This window comes from Dermacentor silvarum, chromosome 3, assembly GCF_013339745.2.
Source record: "Dermacentor silvarum isolate Dsil-2018 chromosome 3, BIME_Dsil_1.4, whole genome shotgun sequence".
Taxonomy (NCBI): Eukaryota; Metazoa; Arthropoda; class Arachnida; order Ixodida; family Ixodidae; genus Dermacentor; species Dermacentor silvarum.
The window spans coordinates 106658368-106680213 of NC_051156.1; positions in this window are offsets into that span (position 1 = coordinate 106658368).

The window sequence follows — 21846 nt, forward strand, 5'->3', positions numbered from 1 at the left end:
TTGTTGCCGAACTGGCCGAACCATTCGAAAACGTTGGACATACGAGTACGGTCTACAAAAACGCGTTGACATTGCAGGCATAGTGAAATCAAACGGGCGCGCCCATCTTGAGAAGAAGCCGCAGCCATTTTGATGAACTGCGAGCTGGGTAAGCGGAGGGGATTCTGTTCCTATAGGAAAGAGCGAGCCGGCCGCACAAGGTCGTGTTGCGTGCCGGACGCGCGCTTGCCTCATGACTTGCTAGACGCAGCGCGGCGCCAACTAAGGGGACTGGATGGAAACACAACGCTGCCCTACACACTAAAGCCAATATTTGCCGTTGTTCGTTCTTACTTTCATTGTGCACCAACCGGACCATTTCAGCGCTTGTTTTGCAGCTTAAGTAATACCTAACGCGGGTCCAAGAAGCCAATTTGTGAATGAATGATTAATATACCAACGAATACGTATGCTTTACCTGCAGTACAGAATCAATTTCGGCGAAATATTCAAAGCATCATATCATAAAGTGTCACGTGGTGTCAAGAAGTCTATACGAAGGAAGGTAGACATAATATTGTCGTGTTGTATTGATAATATAATGTAACGCAATGGACAGCTTAATACAACTATAATTTATCTCACCAGTTCCGTGCAGGGATAAACAGCAGTCGAACAATGGATTTCTCGGGCAGGAGCCAATGTCCCTCGTACGACCAATGTACATTACTCCGAGTGTGCATCATAGCGTGAACTTTTGTCTATTTCTCTGCAGTGGGTCAAACTTGTGTGTATCGCAGCCAACCGGGATCGAGAACCAGGGGCCCATGTTCACCAAAAAGCTCTTATGCTAGAAATATTGTTCATAAAAGAACATTTCATCCAATCCTAATGACGGGCAGACGGGCAGACTAATAGCGAAGGCGGCCAGCGAGTGACAAATATCGCGAACGATAAGCTTTGTGAATTCGGCCCCAGAGAAAGGGCTCGTATATTAGCGTTAATCCTCCCTGGGGCGACATTGCTTGGTACTCTGACTCGTTTCTCCCAAAAGACTAGAAATAACTGGGACCACCTTCCCAACGCCGTCGTCTTCATTTCGAACTCTCGTTTTGCTAATGTTTTGTCATTCTTCTTTGGTAATCCATCCATTTTAATCTGGAGCACTCCTGACGAGTTGTGCCCAGTTTATTGCACAGGGTATTTGACCGTTTTCGTCCGTCGATCCCGAAGGTAGCACAGTCTAATAATGTGGGCCGTTTGCTAGGGTGTGCGCCCCTTGGTATGTGCCTTAAGGCGCGTGCCGCTTAATGAACATCTTTGACGCTAACTTGGGTTCTTGGGTGCCACAACAACAGCAAACACCTCCATGCGCTGCACTCTGAATGAGATCACAGCACGTTGCAAAAGTATTTAACTGTTCACTGCACAGCAGTTCTATGATCGGCAACGATCACTGTCTGCCAAACTAAGCATGTTTCGCATTACGTGGATGTCAATTGGTGTTGGAGCCTGTTTTTTTTTTTTTTTTTTGCCCCTTCTTTTAGTAAAGCCTGGCGGCCCCCAGAAGGACTAAATTATTAAACAGCAAATACACGAGGCACATCGACACAGCGCCCGCTTTGATTGCTAATGTGCAGACACGTTCGCTTCGTGGCGCGATATGCAGCTGCCGACCTTGCCAAGTTGATAACTATCCGCGGAGAGAAGCCTGGCTCGTGGTCAGCCGCCGTCCAAGTGGTCATGCTTGAGCGTAGCCTGTTCCTGCGCCGCCGGTGGGCGACGTACGTGCTGCTCAGCTGGCTGCTTTCTTTGCTGATGCTGGTGGCCGCCTTCCAGTGGATGAACGCCGACATGCTCGAGCAGGAGCCCGCGCCCGCAACCGTAATGCACGTGCCGGTGTCGGTGCGCGACCACTACCCCCACGCGGCCACCTTCCTCGACGACGATGCAGCCTCCGGAAACGTGACCCACTACTACCAGCGGCTGGCGAGTGCAGTGCATTTTACACTTTGTGAGCCAAGGAGGTTTAAAAAATATATATATGTAGTGAAGCCGAACTGCCGCCATCTTAGGATGAGCACGACTAAACGTTAGCCTATAGTGAAAAAAAAGCACTCTTCTCACACTTCCCGCGAGGCTAAGATGGTGAATTTGGCCATACAGATATTGATCGACGTTTACCTTTGTGTTACTGGCTCTAGGGTAACGGCTGAACTTCTTGGCCCATCTTATTGGAAATAACGTCGTCAATCCTCAGCCGGAGGTAATGCATTCGTCAGAAACATCGGCCCACTCTTATTTTGTAATTATCCTATCATTTGCATTGCCAGAGCAAAAGCGCTTGATCTGTGAGTGGACTCTAGCCCACAAGGAGCTATTTCAGAATTGAAGTAGGCGCAAGCGTTGGCTTCACCTCTGCTCGTAAGAGGCTGTGGGAGCTTCCGCTCCGGAAATTTTGAATGCGTTTGCATTAAGAGTGTCAAAGTGGGGAATAAAGGTGTATGTGTGTAGAATGTGGGAAGCCGGTTACGTGGTAGAGGTAGCGAGAATGCGGGAAAGCTTAGAAGAGCGTGTATGTGTGCATGTGTACGTTTGTATATATATATATATATATATATATATATATATATATATATATATTTATATATTCTAAAGGAGATTTATTGGGGTTCGTAGCGACAGCCGGTCGTGGGATGCACCGAGCACAGTCCTCTCGCTCGAGGTTCTGCTGCGCACTTGATGCTGCCGATGCTGCTGACTCTGCGCCGACGTTCGTCATCTTCCTTAAAAAAAATATATATATATATATATATATATAGTTGTACTTCACTTCCTAAAAAGGCAGGGCGTGTGTCGAGTGAGCTCCTGAACAACACTTTGCAATGTGGTGCACGCGGTTTAAATCATGCACGTTTATTTTAACGTTCTCGATATTTGTCATAAGTCGCTGTCATTGTTCTTTTCCAAGCTTTGCGTTGTTGTAGTGTCAAACATTGTTTTCCTGCCCTTCTCCTACTTTTCCTTTTGTATTCGCCAAACGCCTTGTATGTATGCTGTTCCTTTGAAAATGATTTTTTATAAATTGTTTTTTTTTTCGTTTACTTATATTCCCCTGCCATATTTTTTTGTTAGTTTTTTATTGTATATGCAAGCAGAGGGGGCAGCACTCACACCTCATAGGGTTGTTCTTGGACACCGTAAATAAATAATTTATTGATTTTTGCATTGATCAATTGATTGCTTGATTGGATGATTGATTGATTGATCGTAAGCAGTATGTATATTACTGCAGCTTCATGACGAAGACGTGGTCGTGACTGTGTACAAAGGGAATGCTCGCGATGTTCTGCTCAGTCAAGCCATGCTGGACTACGTCGCCTACACACAACACTACGTCTTCGGTGCGGTTTTCCGTGGTGACGGGTGAGTTAACTATTAACATCGTTGCGTCGGGGCTGTGAGTGCATAGATGCCTAAGGAACAGAAACGCTGTCACAGACATGTTGGAGAGCAGTAACCATTTTAAAAACAACGCAAAATGCATGCACAAGTAAATTTTGTTATCGCGGATGTCGCTGCTCACGAGTATTTCTTCTTCCCTGTGCATATTTCCCTTATGCTGGCAGGTTCTGTCCGGCTATGCAGTAAAATCAGGTTGTAACAAACCCATTCTTCTTTCTGGGGTTTTACGTGCCCAAACCAGTTCTGATTATGAGGCACGCCGTAGTGGAGGGATACGAATTAATTTTGACCACCTGGGACTCTTTAACGTGCACTACAACGCAAGCACACCGGCGTTTTTGCATTTCGCCGCCATCGAAATGCGGCCGCCGCGGCCGGGATTCGATCCCGCAACCTCTTGCTCAACAGTGCAACGCCTTAGCCCCTGAGCCATCGCGGTGGGTATTATAACAAACGCAAGTACAGCAAATTGTAGTTTGCATCGAGCACGCAAATTTTATGTAACGATATTCATGCATATTAAATGCCTGTAAAACAATCTGGATACATTTAATATATCGAATTCCGAGCGCCTCCGAGCGTTTTATTTCTGTCTCGTTTTTTTTTTATTGCGTTTTCGATTCCATGGCACAGCAGCTTCGAAAGTAGGTCAATTTGTGCGGACGCTACCAGGTAGAGTACTACACTACACGTAACCCGATAAGGAGCTATATCGTATGGGGGTGCTGCTGCTGTGTGAGAGTCAGGGTACCATCGAGTGTTTCAGCAAGGTTTCTACCCGCGTATAACGAACTCGTGATAAAGAGTTTTGTAGCGTTAGCTACACTGGCCTAGCCAAGCCCGTTTCGCGCGGCACATCAAGAGCCGTGCTGCGCATGCGCAAGGATCAGTGATGTCAAACGGCTTGCGCACCGGAGCCACCGGAGCCGGCACCTCTCGCACACTCCGCCGCCGCCGGTCTGCGCATTCCAGAGGAGTGACGTCGTAGCCGTGGTAGACGCACTGGCGCCGGCGCGCGCTCGCTGTGCAGTCGCCGTCTGACACTGCGCTGGAGCCGCTGCGCTTCTGACTGGCGTTTGCCAGTGTGGTATAGCCATGGAGAAGGAGAGCGCAAATGCTGCTCTCAAGCTAATCCTTGACAATCTAGACAACCAGGAAAGCTAAGAATAATCAGCTGAACCTTTGCTAACGCTACGTATATCCTGGCATAGCCGAGCTAAGTCACTGCAACTTTTTTTACACGCGGGTTCGCCTATAACAAACTACTGGATATACCGATGTGCTTTTAGCGTGCGAATCAGCCCGTTAGATCAGGCGTTGACAGTACATATAAAACCTCCAGTGACCAGTTTCACTCGCCCGTGTCTTCTGCGTTGTATTCACGGCTAAACCTAACCAACCAGCATAAAGGAGCACATTACAGTAAACATACCTGCGCTGCCAATACGCTTTCCGCTATCCTCAACGTGCGTAGTAGCGTGCTGCGAAGACATGCTGCTACGTGATCGCAGCGTTTCGGCCTACGGCCTAGTGTCTTCGACATCTCACGCATGTCCAGCCACTGATGCGTTCGTAGTGAAATAACGCCATTATTTAGTGGTTACGGCGTATATGTGATCTGCGTATTGCGTGACCACCCGAGCGAGAAAGTTACTAAATCTAGCAAGCTTTTAGTCACCTTAAGGGGGGACGAGGCACTTAAAATAGGTTTAGGATCTTTTTAAATAATTTGAATGAAGTTTGCCCAATTAATATATTTTTACCGGATAATTCTTACCAGATTTACCAGATTATTTATCAGATTTTTACCAGAATGCAATTATTTTCTTCTTATAGGATAAATATTTGTATGATATCCGAAACAGGATGTTCTTTGTTTAGGTTCGAATTAACTAATTAACAGCAATTTCAAAGTAAAGTACAGCACACGTAATCGATTCTGAATGCTCATAGTGTGTCGTAAGCTATCAGTCGTTGTTTTAGGTTATTTTGAAGCGACGCTATAAGTTCTAAAACATAGTAAAAAAAAATGATCACATTGACAAAAAGGTAAATATTGAAAACTTCCTCGAAAACTATAATAACAAAATTTACTTCATTACACTCATCTATTTATCTTTCTAGGAAAAAATTATGAAGATAGCCCAAGTAAAACCTATGATATTGATTATCCACAACAGAAACAAAACTAAAACAGTTGTCTTGAGCAAACAAGGAAAAACATTCCAAAGCATCTTTGTTGGGACAAAACTTATGGAAATGAAGGGTCTTGAAATCTTGTGGAATGAATCTTGTGAAAATTATTTGTCTTGAAAGAGCGAGAATTGGTAAGCTTAAATTACAATTTTTGGGCCAACTTTCGGCCTTCAAGTGCAGATTCCCCCCTTAACGACAATATCCCCTTACTGTAGCTTTAGCGACTCTGTTAGTGAATTTTTTAGTGACGTAAATAGTTTCGCGTGAATGCGCTGACTTCGCTGCCTCCTTGTCATGTTATTTCAAAAAGGATATGCGCCTAAATTTGTCGCTTTACTCCTAAAGGCGATTGGAAATCGAGAAATATAATGCCGTTTTAGGAAATCGAAATTGTTTGGTTTTTCACATGTCAGCGGTTCGCTCGCCCAACGCAGGGGGCAATCTAAAGCTACAGTACATATAAATAGGGAAGACGTACAGGAACAATTATACCCAAAAGCGAACTTCCGCGAAACGTATCATGCGCATGATCACTTTGTGACTTTTGGTCTAAATTGGAGTCTTTTCAGCTGTGACCTGGCGACCTTGTTACAAAAAAGCTATCTACCCGGTGCCCCAATTCCGATTCGTTTTTTTTTTAAATTACAATAACGCCTAACCACCTTTCCTCTCCATTCCATGCTTCCAAACTTGTGTATCCCAAAGAAGCACTGACATTATATATCTGAATGTTTTTTTTTTTTTTTGCATTAGACGAAAGTCTCCGACCTGAAAATTCTACAAAAAATACTAGATTTTTGGTTCGTTAGCTACGTGAATTTTGGTTCCAAAGTTGTACCACCAGATTCGAATGTTAGAGTCTAATCGCTTGTTACGGGCGGCGTGTGAGCGTACACGGGATACAGGCGTGACGTGACAGAGTATATAAACTGCTCTATCCGCGTAATAAACTCAGTTGGCGTCAGTACGTCTTCTACTTCTTTTTGCTTGTCCCTGTCGTAAGCGGTGCTGTTGAAGATAAATACTAGAAAGCCTCAGAGCTCCCCAAATAATTTACCGTAATACCTTTTTACCGTAATACCTTTTCTACGAACTAGCTATGGTTTCGTTTCCCGGGGGGTGTCGCGACGTCCTCGCGCAAAAGGTGGTAACCCGGGAGCAGGAAACCGTAACGTTTCGCAGTTCGCTCCGGCTCGCTCGGTCGTCTGCAATGCTCGTCGCGCGGCCCGATGTATTGCTGACCGACGTGACCGCGGATAACAGTCTCTGGGATTGGCCCTATTTACTCGGTGAGACACCCACCGAGCAGACGCACTAAACCTGGGAGAAAGAAGGCAAATAAAGAAATTCCCTTTATTAAAAGAATAAATCGGATATTTTGCTGTAATGAGGATGTATTTTCGGTATCGTTTGTTGTTTACTCGTAGTTGCGTCATTCCGTAAAGAACAGTCTTTCACCGGCATGTCTCTAAAGACAGTAGAAATGGGTGTATGAGCCGATTCGCCACACACACACACACACACAAACGAAACCCCGGGATTTGGCGTGGGCGCGTTTGGCCAAAGCCTGGTGTTTAGGGAAAGAAAGCTTTAATACTCCGCTCAGCATAAAAATTAAAACAGAGAGATAGAAAAAGAAAACGAAGGTAGTGGCGTAAGACTTAGGCTCTGATAAGGGAGAAGGAGGGAAAAGAATGTCGCTTGCGGATTCTGGTCGAGGCAGGGATTTATACACACCCCCCTAACCCCCCCCCCCCCCCCAGGAGGATTCGCCCCCCCCCCCCTCCCTTCTTTCAGACAGGCACTCATCCCGGAAAAAAATTACGCTGAACCCATGCACTGTGGTAATTGCTTTAAGAAACATTTACTCTTTGCGGAGGTGGACGCTACACGGCCTTAATATTGAGACCCAATTTTGATGTTCAGCGTGCAGACGACAGTGCTACACTGCGACCTGCTGGTCCTTGAGGTTGCGGTAGACGCTTGCGCGTGAATGAGATGCGAGATTGATGTTTGGTCTTTCTGTTTTTAAATGCGAAGCATTTCTTGGCGAACATTTGCAACTTTGACAGTATCTATCTATCTATCTATCTATCTATCTATCTATCTATCTATCTATCTATCTATCTATCTATCTATCTAGCCGCCTATGTCTTTGTGCTCTCATGGTCGTTTCGTTAACTTGGTATGTACCAAAATTGGCATACTATTACAAGAGTATACGACGAATATAAATGACATGTCATGACATGAATGTCATGGCATGCACGTCATGTAGTTCATGACAATGACCCAGCGAAAGATATTAACACTCAAAAACCACTGAAATGGCCACGCACGTGGGTACTAAGTGAAGAAAACACTAAAGGATGCTGGTAGAAGTCATGGTCATGAGCATGACTCAGCAAAAATGACAATTACTCAGCGAAAATAGATTAACACTCAAAAACCACTTAAGTGAGTTCCGACGTGGGTACAAAGTGAAGGAAACACTAAAGGGTGATGGTAGAAGTCATATTTATGAACATGGCTCAGCAAAAATGACAATGACTCAGCGAAAAAATAATAACACTCAAAAGCCACTGAAATGGGTTCTGACATGGGTTCTAAGTGAAGGAAACGATAAAGGATGATGGTAGAATTCATAGTCATGGCCATGATAGAGCAAAAATGACAATGACTCAGCGAAAAAAGATTAACACTCAGAAACCACTGAAATGGCTTCGGAAGTGGGTATTAAGTGAAGGAAACACTAAATGGTGGTGGTAGAAGTCATGAGCATGACTCAGCAAAAACGTCAATGCCTCAGCGAAAAAAATTAACACACAAAAGCCGCTGAAATGGGTTCTGACATGGGTACTAAGTGACGGAAACACTTAAGGAAGATGGTAGAAGTCAGTCATCACCATGATCGAGCAAATATGACAATGACTCCGCGAAAGAACATTAATACTCAAGAACCACTGAAATGGGTTCGGACGTGGGCACTAAGTTACGAAAAAGGTTAAAGGTTGATGGTCTAAGTCATAGTCATGAGCATGACTAAGGCTTTCGCCGTAAGGTCTCTTAGGTGTAGCTAAAGGGACTTCTGAGGACTCATGATATGAAATGCGTGTCATGTAGGTCATGAAAGAGCCGCCTAGGTCTTGGTGCTCTCATGGTCGTTTCGTTAACTTGGTAGGCTCCCCGCACACTGCTTCGCATAACATCGATTCCCACAGGGCGTGGGATCTGCCGGATTTTTTTTTTTTCATTTTAAGTCAACGTACTCGTATGCACAATACGTACAGTATAAGCACTATCCCTGTGCTTGACCGTAAAATTTACAATGTGGCACATTGCTCTCGTTATTGTTAAGCTCCGAACGACTAGACGGTGGAATGAGTAGAATTTACAGACGGTATTCTGGAGAGCTGGCTTCACACCAAGCACTGCTAATGCTTACGTGCGAGGTCGCGAGAAAAGGAATGTTCCCCGCTTTGTCATCAGCTTCAATGAAGATACTGCTTCTTCCCGTAGGAATTGCTGCTGTTGAAGGAAGCTTTTCCACCATGAACAGGCTCTTATCATCAGATAGATGTCACATGACGCCGGCCCATGTCGACGCGCTGATGAAAATTTCTATCAAGCTCCAAGTATCCCCAATAATAGGAACTCAACAGACGAAGAAAAGGATGAATATTTGCAGTTTGTGGACCAAGCCTACATGAAAACAAAAATATTAACTTCAAATTTTAAGATAATATGCCATGAAAATTGACATTAACGATTGGAATGCATGTCACATCTCATTCTTAAATAAGAAAATCCTATTTCACTATTGTTCCCTTTTCTACCCACTGTCGCCCGATTCACGGCCAATCCCCTGTAGTAGGTTGTGCTGTACGCATATGCACCAAACAAAACAAAACCTATATGAGGTCAAGCAAGAAACCACGTCGGGTATTGTAGATACGTGCGGGGTCACACGGTGCAATTGTGTAGTTTGTGTAGTCCCAGCTTTATTATTATTATTATTTTGTGAATCTGGAAGCCGCGGTTGGCCTAGTAGTTTCTTTGGATATTGTATGTACCGGATTGCAGCGGACATGATACGCATATATACTTTTTAAATGCGAATCATTTCTTGGCGATCGTATACCATTTTGAGAGTATCTATCTATCTATCTATCTATCTATCTATCTATCTATCTATCTATCTATCTATCTATCTATCTATCTATCTATCTATCTATCTATCTATCCGCCTACGTCTTGGTGATCTCATGGTCGTTTCGTTAACTTGGTATGTACCAAAATTGGTATAGTATGACCAGAGTTTATGACGAACATAAATGGTAGGTCATGACTCATGACATGCATGTCACGTAGGTCATGAAACAGCCGTCTACGTCTTGATGCTGCCATGATGGTTTCGTGAACTTGGTAGGCACACTGCTTCGCATAACATCGATTCCTACAGGGCGTGGGATCTGCCGGCTTTTTTTTCTTAATTGTTATATTTTAATTTTATTGTTTACGGTATATGGCTTCTCCGTGCCTATTGTGCTTGGTACTTTTTTTTTTGCAAAGTGATATTGTACTTAATTTTGAAAACGTCAGCACTTGGTTCTTTCAATAAGACCTGTAGATTAAGAACTTGATTCACTTTGTTCTGCATAGAAAAAAAACAATAAACTTCGTGCAATCAAGTGAAAACTCCTAATGCGGTTCCTTTTGTTCTTGCAATTTTCAAACATGGTGACAGAATGCCATGGGTGTTTAAATATAGTACTCAGTTTATAATCCCGATAAACTAGGCAGACATTTCGGCCTTCTATACAGCGCTCGTTCGTGCCTGCCTGTCTCCACCTTCGTTGTATAGTATTGTTTGCGCAACAAAATCAGCTCTACATGCCACAACAAGGATGAACACCTTTGTAAAATGTGGTTTAATAACTTTCTTAAAAGGTTTCAACAGACGACTGTATGTTTGCATAATCTCCATTTGTAACCTTACTATTATGAACAATAAAGAACTCTCAAAGAACTCTAAAAGTTAATTAGTCTAAGTGTGCTAATTATCAGCTTTTCCGTCATCATTTGTTGAAAAAAAGCGTTATAGCCTTAATTAAATAAGACAACGTGGTAAAAAGAGCGCTAGCCCCTTGAACCGCTTACCCCCTCCCCTCCCCGCCTTTCGCTCAAAAAAAAAGATAAGCGAAACTTTGTCCCCCCCTCCCCCCCCCCCGCGTTCTGGTAACACCCCCCCCCCCCCCCCAAAGTAGAAATGCTGGATAAACCCCTGGGTCGAGGCACTGAGAGGATGCCTCTGCTGAAGAGAGGGTAGCTGGCCTCCTGGCACCCTCGTCTCTTAACATTTAGTTTGCAGCCACTTCGGCTACCGCTAAACTTTCGTAAGGGGACTTATAGCTTCAATGGTGTGGCCAAAATTTCAGACGGTGTCTTGTGAGGGCCCCTCCAACGGTCAGCAGTAACTCCTAGTCAACTCGCAGATGAGAAACGTCCGACCGATAGCCTATCATTCTGGCAATCTCCACAAAGAATCAACACTGGCTCAGAAAAGTAGAAACAGGACGGACGCCTGCAGGCAGCGCGGGGTGATACTCGTCCCTTGTTGGCTCGACTATCCTGCTTACTTACAACACATGGCGGGTGTTGCTGCGGTTTCTTGCAGTAAGACACTCAATAATACTTGTGTGCACAGTGGCTCTCATCTTGAGTGACGCGACCTGTGCAGCGCAGATATGTCCATGCGCACCATAGATAGCGAATAACCTATACCATTCTTGGTAAGGGTAGAGCATATAAAAACTGTTGTACAGTGCCCAGTTTACCATTTTGGTTCAGTATCAATCTATATAATATCCCACCTTTACTGGGAGCTGCCGTGGACCCATACGGTGCAGGAACTTGCAAAGTCCATAAGCTGAACGACACCTGATGCTTGTGCCCTTCGTGCCTCAGCGGTAAGGAATAAACATTCTGTTTCCATTCTGCACGCGACAGGCTCCAGGCATGGTTCAACCCGTACGCCGGCCTCAGCCGGTCACTGGCCGTCGACCTCGTCAGCAGCGCTGTGTTGGCCTTCCGTGCGGCTGATCCGTCGGCCCGATTCAAGACCACGCTTGCTATTCACGTCCCCGAGGTGTGAACCGAAACCATCTTGCACGCTAGCCATGTGGAAGGTCGCAATGTCTAGAAGACTGTGGATGGCGTGCGGTGTTATTCAAATGGTCTAACACATGGGCTTGCGACCGCCGTTCCGTACTCTATCCAGTGACTTTATTATAGTCAGTACTCTTACAGTGGAAACCGTCGTGTTCGATTTGATTGTCAGGAATTTAACTTGCGTTTTGTTGAATATCTTTATTAATGTATTAATTTCGTGCAAGCGCCTATTGACCGTATATGACGCTCATATAAGCGCATGGTTGGGGTGCCTGTATACAACGACGTGCTCAGCTCGACCGTGATCGTTAAGATGTCGGAGCACTATGAGACACTAGACAAATCTTAAGAGCAGTGAGTAGCAATTGGATGACGAAGAAAACAAAATCAGTCATTTTGCCTATAGCAGTATAGTATACTTGCGGCAATTTCGGTGATGCAGTGTATTTCCAAAACGTATAGCGGAGCACAGAGTATCGACTTGATAAGTGGCCCTTACGCGGCACACTGTACATTTATTATTTATTTTGTTTTATTTTACCCTTAATGCGAGAGGAATTACAGAGGGGTGTGGATAAGAAACACAAACAAAAGAAAATAGGTAAAGAAACGCAGTGAGTAATAATAGCAATGAAAAATTGAACGTAACAGGTTAGTAAACAGTGCCAGCTAGTGTATCGCTAAAACGATTATTATCACCGATGTCAGCGGAAAGGTGTTTCAACTCAATTGCTGTGAGCGGAAGAAAAGCACCACAAAATGTTTTTTTTCTTTTATAGAATTTTATGACTACCTTATGAAGATTATCAATGCATTGTGACATGTACTGTGATGATAGAATAAATTTGTCGTGAAGAACAATATATTTTCGACGAGTTGCTAAAGACGGGTGGGAATCTGGCTTTCATGACTGTTATGCTCGCATTGCTCTTATAGTTAACAAAGAACGAACCTGGTTATCTTGAACAAATTTCAAGGCAGTCATTAGGTTTTCATGCACAGGATCCCATACTGAAGCAGCGTATTCAAGCTTTGGTCGCATTAAGGTCTTGTAAAGTAGTAGTTTTACTGAGGAGGGTTCGAAAGAAAAGGTGCGACGTAAGTAACACAGCAGACGGATTGTATAGTGTTAATAAGGTTTTCGGTGTGCGTAGGCCGATTTAAATTACATGATACATTGACACCTAACTACTTATAAAAAGTGGCGGGTTCTAAAGGAACGTCGTTAATGTTAATGTTTCGCGGGACACGCAATACCGTGCATTTATTAACATTTAGTCCCATTAGTCATATTTTGCACCAGTTAGATACAGCAGCAATGGCTGATTGAAGAGTATTAATGTCATTGTCACTATTAATTTCACGAAAAATTACACAATCGTCAGCAAAAAGAACGATTTCTGAATACACAACGCAAGGAAGGGGATTAATGTAAATTAGGAATAGAAGGGGTCCAAGGAGAAGGACCCTTATGGAACGCGAGAATGTACGTTAGTAAAGGGGTACTTATGGCCATTAGCACTAACAAATTACCAGCGGTTAAGAAGGAAGCATTCGATCCACTTAAAAATGTTAGGGTCAAGGCTAAGGTAACTTAGCTTACGAAGTAGCAGCTGATGACACACCTTGTCAAATGCCTTCGAAAAGTCCAAGGAGATGCACTCTGCGCAGGATGATTCATCAAGAATGTGGTGTAACTTATGAGTCAATGACAAAAGCTGAGTTTCACATGAGTATGTTCTTCGGAAGCCATGCAGTGCTGACCTGAAAAATAAATTATCTTCCGAAAAACTAAATAAAAATTAAAATTTTACATGTTCAAGCAGTATTTAGCATGTGCTAGTAAGTGGACTGGGGTGGTAATTTAGGGGTGAATATTTATTGCCAGACTTCCAGAGCGGGACACTGCCGCGCTAAACGGCAAGCAGCCCTGGCCTTTAGTCCAATAACGCCAGGTACCACCGTGGACAGGACAAACATACTCCCATACAGCTGTCAAGTTCGAATCAACAGCTGGGAATTAGGTAACTGTCGGTTGGAGGCCATTTCGCTGTTTTCTTTTTCTTGTATTGTATGTGAACACGACACGAAAGTGTGGGCTCTCCAAGATTGCACGTGCGCGGGTGCCGTATTATTATTTTTTCCTTGTGCTGCCACCATTAGACTATCCAGACGGCGAGTCGCGGGACACGCGTGGGTGTTTCCTACCAGCCGCGTCATGAGAGGCCGCGCGTGGTCCGGCCGAAAACAGCCGACGATAGTTTGCGCCAGACAACTGACGGTACCGACCAAAGCGATCCTCGAGAGAATCTCTTTGAAACTTGCCCAGCAAAACATACTGCATACCTAGTTGTTCAAGGCAGTAGATAGTGATCTCACGAAGCGCATGAGTTGTGTGACATAAAGCTGAGTGCGTTTTCCTTGTCAAATATCCTGCATCATGCTTCAAGCTTTCCCAGTAGTCCAGCCACTGCATCATTTTCTCCAAAAACTGTAACTGGGGACAAGTTGTTGAGGTTATAGGCTTTTGCAGGTCGTCTGAAAGCCGCTCTCGCTTTCATGGAGTCTTAACATTAACCATATTCCACCATGTTAGCAGCGTGTTGATGTACTGAGCCATGCTATTAGCATGCTGAAGGTTGCTATTACGAAGTGCTGCCACAGTTGATGAATTGAATATTCACAATGCCAACTTTACGTTTTGCTTCTCCATGTTAGAAGAATTTAATGCCCTCAATGACAATGTCGGGGCAATCTTCAAAGGCTTATTTTGTTCAGACTCATGCAGCTCACATAAAGGGTTGAATGATGCTGTCAAAATTTTGGGTTTGGGGTCTGTACTTTTTGGATATGGGAAGTACATGCACCTTCCTGCATTGCGCTGGTATAACCAGCTATTTCTGACACATTTCAACAAGTGGACAGGGTCCACGAGAAAAAACAAAGGTCGTGATTGGTCGGCTGGATCTTGATAAACTACCTTCAGTCTCGGGGAGCCTTAAAACCACGACATTGTCTTTTTGTTGATGGAATTGTTGTCAGATATGACAGCAATCACTTTAAACCCAGTATTCTGAAGCTTGACAACTAGCATTAGCAAAAAATCATGCAAGCATTTTGCATCAATTGTAGCCGTTGGCAAAATATGCACATCATCTTTGTGGTTAGAAAGGATACTCCGAGTCATAAAAACATATGCTGTTTTTGCCGGGCTTGCAGTGTTGACTGCTGGACCTGTTATTGATCGAGATTTGAAATGAAAGTATGACTGAATGTGGATTTCATCCATGATTAAAGTTACTATATTTTCATGTTCTTTCATTGTGGTAGCATCCTTCTTAGCATATGACAGAAAACAGCAGTCTTGCTGTTCTGTGGCTGGGCTAACTTGTTGAGCGAAGCAGGGACGTCGAGGAGACTCGTAAATACCAGCAGGTCTGACGAGTAGCGTGCTGCGTTGTTAAGGATGAGCTCCACTTTGGATTTTATAAATTTAACGATTTCCAGGTGCCAATCGTGTAGCTGATGCTGCTGATCATTGCATATCAACTCCTCCAATAGTACCACCATAGTTGCAAGGACTTGATGAGCCCACTGAACATTGCTGGAAGAATAAGGAGTGCACATACATTCAACATAATGAAGGATGTCACTTAGTGGCCCCAAGACCTGCAACTGTGCAGGCACAGTGACACCATCAAGTTTCACAATGCGCGTTTCCCTAAAATACACTTCGACGCACATGCTGTCTCGAACAATCACTGATGAACGCACAGAGGCGCCCTGATCCAGTCAAATGCAGGAACAGAACCTTCGAGTCCATGTTGAACACCGACCAAAACGGTGAGGTGTTGAAGCTTGGCAGAGCATGAAGAAATTCAGAAAAGCTTGTGACTTTGTTCTTCTTGTCTTGATGTTGTTTTTCTTCCAGAGATTTTTCCATGGCAATGCGGAGCGATTCATACTCAACACGTTTTCTTTCTTCCTCCGGAGCCTCCCGAGTGCATGCATTTTGACGAGAGATGTATTGAGGGATGGCAATTCGGGAACACACTCGGTACCGCATCCGGCTTCAGCCGCAAGACTTTCAGCGGCACTTCAATAATCTTCCCCGTCTTCACGTCTGTATACTTTGACGTTTTAACGTAGTCGCTGACTACAAATTGCTTCTCGCAGAGCTGAAATGACAAAAAAATGAATTATGTGGGAACACGTTTCATATGCCGAAAACGTAAAGGACTCGGTTGGGCTTTCCATACAACAAAAGAAGTACGTTCACGTTTCAGGCTCCGCCAACGCAAGCAGGCCGATTAACTTGGTGCTGGATACGTTCAGCCGCAAACACGTGCATTGGATTGATAAAAAACCCCCGTATCGAATCATAGGCCATATCTTACCATTGTGTTCTTCGTCGCAGCAAAATCCTTTCGGGAAACCGCTCTTGTCCATGCCGCCCGCCGCACCGAGTCGTTCGGAAACACGTCGACTCGCACGCTCGGCTATCCTGCATAGTTCGACTTGCAGTTGGGAGCGCAACAGCAGTCGGGCATCTTGCAGTTCGTTCACGTGCACAAACACAGCACGAAATCAAAAATATCGTCACGTAGGTGTCGGTGAGCTGCCTGGTAAGCAGGCAGACAAAAAGAGACACTGCGTCGGCGGTAAACGAGAGCTTATTGGGCGAACTTGTGCCCTAAAGCGAGCGAACAACAAAGCCGCCAGCGCGCCTACGGCGTTCGCCGGACTGAAGGCTGTTTCACATGGTGCGATTTTGCACTGCGATTTTCGCAGCTGCGATTTTCGCAGATGCGAAATTCGCAACGGCCATTTCACATGGTGCGATGTCAACAATGCGATTATGCGACGCCCAGGGTTGCTTGCTGCCAGATTTTGTCGCACACGCCGCATAAATTCGTTTAATGTAATGAAAAAGACGTGCGCGTTATAATATAATTGACCTCTCTTTATTAGGATCAAATAATACGTGCGTTTTGTAATTTAAAAACGCTTCAAAGTTTAGTTTGTTTTGGAGTGCGCAACAGCGGTTTGTGAAGTTCAATACCAGGAGAAATGGCGGACGTAAACAGCTGTTCGCAGGTCCTCGTTCAGCGTTGTGTGCTGTCTCGTGTGTGTTTTATGCCTGTGTCGTTCTACCTGCGGTTAAACAAATTACAAGAGGACCTATCAACAAGCCCCTATAGCTGTTGTCATCGCATATGCAGTATTCGGGATTCGGCGGAGTCGTCATGTCAACGCAGAGACCCTCGCGCTACCCGTGATTAACGTCAGCTTCTGAAAAACGGATGTGTGTGTGTATTGCTCGTGATTGCGCATTAGTGGTTCCTGCTCCTAGCAATATTCTTGCACAAAACTTAGCAGCAAGCACCAACCCAAAAGCTCACGTCTGCCCCTGCACAAAGCCGCAAATGATCTGTGTGTAAATACATAACGTGCAATGGAATTTGTGTTGTTAACGTTTATCTTAGCGCCAGCCTGGCTCGTCCGTCTCGGCGCCTGTGCTGTAATTATTCATACAAGTGCTCTCTGAATATTTCGAAAGGAGTAAAAGCCGACACCACATTTTTTTAGGAGCTGCAGTCACTTGTGTACGTAGTATCGTATCATGCTGGCAGACATGGGCGTCGTCTATTTTCTCGTCCTGTTTCTTGCGCTGTTAGTGTGCTGTGAATCTGTATCAAGAAGCTTAAGTTAATATGCTGCAGTACGTAGCGCAGCCGCGTAGCCACACGGCTAACATTAAAATACCTTGTTAGGAGTACGTTTGTTTGTTTGTTTAATAACAAAATCGAACGCTAAAATTTTGTATTCATGGTGGCAAGTGTAAGGTAAGAAGCTATCGAAACTATCCGCTAATGGCATGCGTGTGCTTCTACCTGCTTCAGCACGTTATCCCTGATATCCCTGATAATAATATCCCTGATACCCTGATATCCCTGAATACCCCTGATAACCAAAAACATATGCAACTGGAGCAGGTGCTATGACTCCTTTCCTGGAAATGAAAGCCAGCATCCCAGTCTGTTAAGCTAGTCATGTACTTAGCCTATATTAGACCAATGTTAGAGCATGCTAACTGGAGTCATTTCAAACTGGGTTATTTGACCAAAATAAGTGCAAGGAAAGTGTCAAGGTACAGTCTAATCTGGTATTCCCGAACCTATTGTATTAGCAAAACTTTATGCCTCCCTGAATTGCCTGCATTAACCCAATGCTGAAAACAGGGGAAGCCGATTCCCTTTCTTGCTGTTGAAAAGCTGCTAGTATCTCAATAACAGACCACTTATGTTCTGAGAGAAAGTGAGGGGCACTGACAATATCTCTAATCTTTTGTATGAGCCTTCACCTTGAACGAAAATGGAATAAAAATATTTACCTTTGCAAGCCTCAGAATCCAAACATTCTCAAAATTTTGAGGAGCCACAATAAATTTTTGAGATACAGACAATAAAAAGTGTGCCTAAGTACAAGTGCACACTCAACACACTTGAGTGGTTGAGTGGCCAGCTGCGAATGCAAAAGCGTCCATAGCTACTACCTCGAGGTAACTGCTAGGTTGCACGTGTGTTTCTCCTATAGCCAATGTACCTGGCAAGAGGAATGGTTATACGTAGTCCTGTGCTTTTTTTTTCAATAGGTGGTGGCTAGCTGATTTCATCTGTTTATGTATTTATCGTTTGTCTGCATCTTATGTGCATGTGTTTGTGTCATGTTCTGATTGTTATACGTGCAGTGATTCAAGAATCTTTTTTTTAATATATTGCACTACAGTCATTTATTAAACTGTGTTGAAATGTACAAAATGTGGCCACCCAGTAATGGTTAGGACAGACAGCAGGATTGGCAAAAAATATGATGCAGATCCAATACACTTGTTTGAATCGACATGAGGCGAAGCTTTCACGCAACGGTCAGTTGAACTCTAGAAAACTAACTGCAGTGTTTACAGTTGTTCTTATTTCACCCGATGCAACACGTACTCATAGACAATGTTTGCTTATTCACCGCACAGGTCACATAATGTAATGTATACATAGCACGGTGAACTCACTCAAACGTCGGCTCACTAAGACTTCGAACTAACCGTGAGTCTGAGTTCGTTTCAGCCTGACTGAGTCGAATTTTGGTGAATACGAGTAAGAGCAAGCTCAGTTGAGTAAACTTTCAGTGAATATTGTCATGTGGTAGTCGGGGAAAGCTGATCCAAGTATAATTTTAGTGAATATGAGTCAAAGCAAGCTCGGCAAGTAGATTTTTCGTGAATATGACTCAGTGCAAGCTCACCTGAGTAGAATTTTGATGAATATAAGTCGGAGCAAGCTTGGCTAAGTAGATATTTGGTGAATATGACTCGGTGCAAGCTTGCCTGAGTAGAATCTTTGTGAATATTAGTCAGATTAAGCTCGGCCAAGTACAATTTTGGTGAATATGAGTCGGAGCAAGCTCGGATAAGTAGAATTTTGGTGAATATGACTGAGCAAGCTCGATTGAGTAATGATGGGATATGGTTATACGAGTTTATGCAGTAATACATGTAAGTGCAGACTCATTAGCAACATTGCCTCCATCTTGATGGGCTATACCTACGCCTCGTGATGAGTCTGCACACTTTATGAGCTGTGGACATGCAAGACCCACCCACACTTGAAAAGATACTATCATTCATACGAAGGAATGCAACCGGCTGACTTCACTGCACAATTTTGATCTGCTTTTGTTTAATGAGTTATCTACTGCTTATAAAAACAAGGTGTTCGCCTGCTTTTCGCATTATTGCATGTGTTTTACAGGAAGTAGAGACAGAGAAGCAAGAAAAGGCAAGGATGTTTATGGCTGAGTAGTTTCTTAAGAGTACTGCGATATGTTACAACCAGCATAAACAAAAGTAATTCGATGCACTGAAGTAAGCGAAATGTGCAATTACCTTTTAATGTGAGGGTTAATACAGATGCAGTAAGGATACAAAGTCTGCAACACACTGAAGGTTTATTGGTTTTTTTATTCAGGAGAAAAATGATGCATCAGAAAAATGAAAAAAAAAACTGTTTAAATATTGCTTCGAAAATAAATTGGCAATACTGCTTATTCCCAGTCAAAGCGTGAAATATGCTATTGTAGAACATTCATTACGATATCCAGTTTGCACGTTCGCTTTGCGTCTCGCAGCGGAAGTAACAGAACCTTGAAATGAGATAATTCATTGGGGAAAATGCGCATGAAAGCCCTAACCAACCAACTGCAACTAAATGGTCGCGCGTATAGCGTGACCAAGCATTTGGTCACGCTATACGCGCGACCACAGCATTTGTCCGTAGTTGCATATTCTTTGAATTGTTCCGTCCGTAAAATCATACGGCGATAAAACTGTGGCGTTTTCGTATATCGCGAGTTGTCTCCAGAACCAGAAAATTGGGACGACATCCGAAGGCCATGCCTTCCCGTGAGGGACACCTCGTAGTATTTACCAACTCGCAGCGCGTGTGAATAACGGAAAATCACGCTAAAGTACGTACTATCAGCACCCGAAGCGAACCTAAAAAACAGCGTCGCCAGATTAGCAACGTAGCGTGTCAACAAACTCGTAGAAATCACAGAACCGAATCTGACCTACGAGTTTTTATCTGCACTGTTCGCGTGTCGGTGCTGATGTTACGTACCGATTGCGTAATCCAAGGCTCCACTCAATTAGTTGCACTGTTCGAGGCTCGTTGATCCAATATTTATAGACAAAAAAGTATCTATAAACGTTGCGTTGAGCGACCGCCGCCATTTTCCAAAACAGACCGCGAAATACCTCTCGGCGCAATTTCGACGGAAAAATCGCAACGATTGCTGCGACGTTGCGACGCTGCGACCAACCGGTTGGTCGCAGCCGAAAATCGCAGAAACGGCCCTGCGACTGCGATTTTCGTCGCATGCGACGGAAATCGCACTTCCGGTGCGATAATCGCAGTGCAAAATCGCACCATGTGAAACGGCCTTGAGCCAGCGCAAGCGGGAGGAAGGAGGAGGAAAAAACTTTATTAAATAGGTAAAAGGTTTAACGGCAGGTCTGGGTGGGGCCCTCAGTCCAGGGCTCCACTGGCTCTAGCGGCTCGCTGAGCTTGGTCCAGGAGGGCCAGTTGGCTCTCCCGGTCCTCGCTTGCGAGCAGTGCCTCCCACTGCCGTACGAAGTCTGTCAGCCTTAGAAGGGGTGAGTTGACATCTCCCGGCCTAGCCATACAGTTCCACGTTATGTGAGCCAGCGTGGGTTTTGCTCCACACCGCGGGCAGGTGTCTGTGTAATGCGCCGGGTGCATCTTGCATAGGAGATTTAGGTGTGGGTATGTGTTCGTTTGGATGCGACGCCAGTCCCGCGCTTGTATTCTGGTTAGTTTGGAGTGCGGAAGGCCGAATGTCCGTCTCTCCCTTCTTTGATTTTCCAATATGTCGCGCACTGCGGACGGAGGTTCCTCTAGGTTTCTGGCCGCCGCTCGGTTGTTACTTCCTCGAGCTATGCGGTCTGCCCTTTCGTTCCCATCCAGTCCGTTGTGCGCTGGGCACCACATTATGCCATGATCCAGGTCGAGGCGTGAGCCCAGTATTCTTGTAGTGCTGCGCGGTAGAATTCCCCGCATTAAGAGTCGACACGCTGCCTGCGAGTCTGTAAGCACGTAAGCCGGTTGACCCTTAAAGTCGGCGTCCCGTATGGCCAGTGCTATGGCTGCAGCCTCAGCTGTGCATACCGAGGTAGTCTTCACTGTGGCAGTTATCGTAGTGACTTGGTTGGTTGCGGTGATTGTGTAGAAGTCCTTGCGAGTAGTTGCACTCGCGTCCGTGTAGTAGGCGGCCGGATCATTGTCGAATCGCTTCTGCAGAGCTCTCGTCCTGGCTTGTCTGCGGCCTGCGTGGTATTTAGCATTCATGTTTCGTGGAATGGGCGAGACGTAGAGGTGGTCCCTCAAATTTCGAGACAACAAGTCTGTGTCGTCGCCGCAGAACAGGGGTCTAGGTTCGTATCCCAGCCGTCGGAGGATA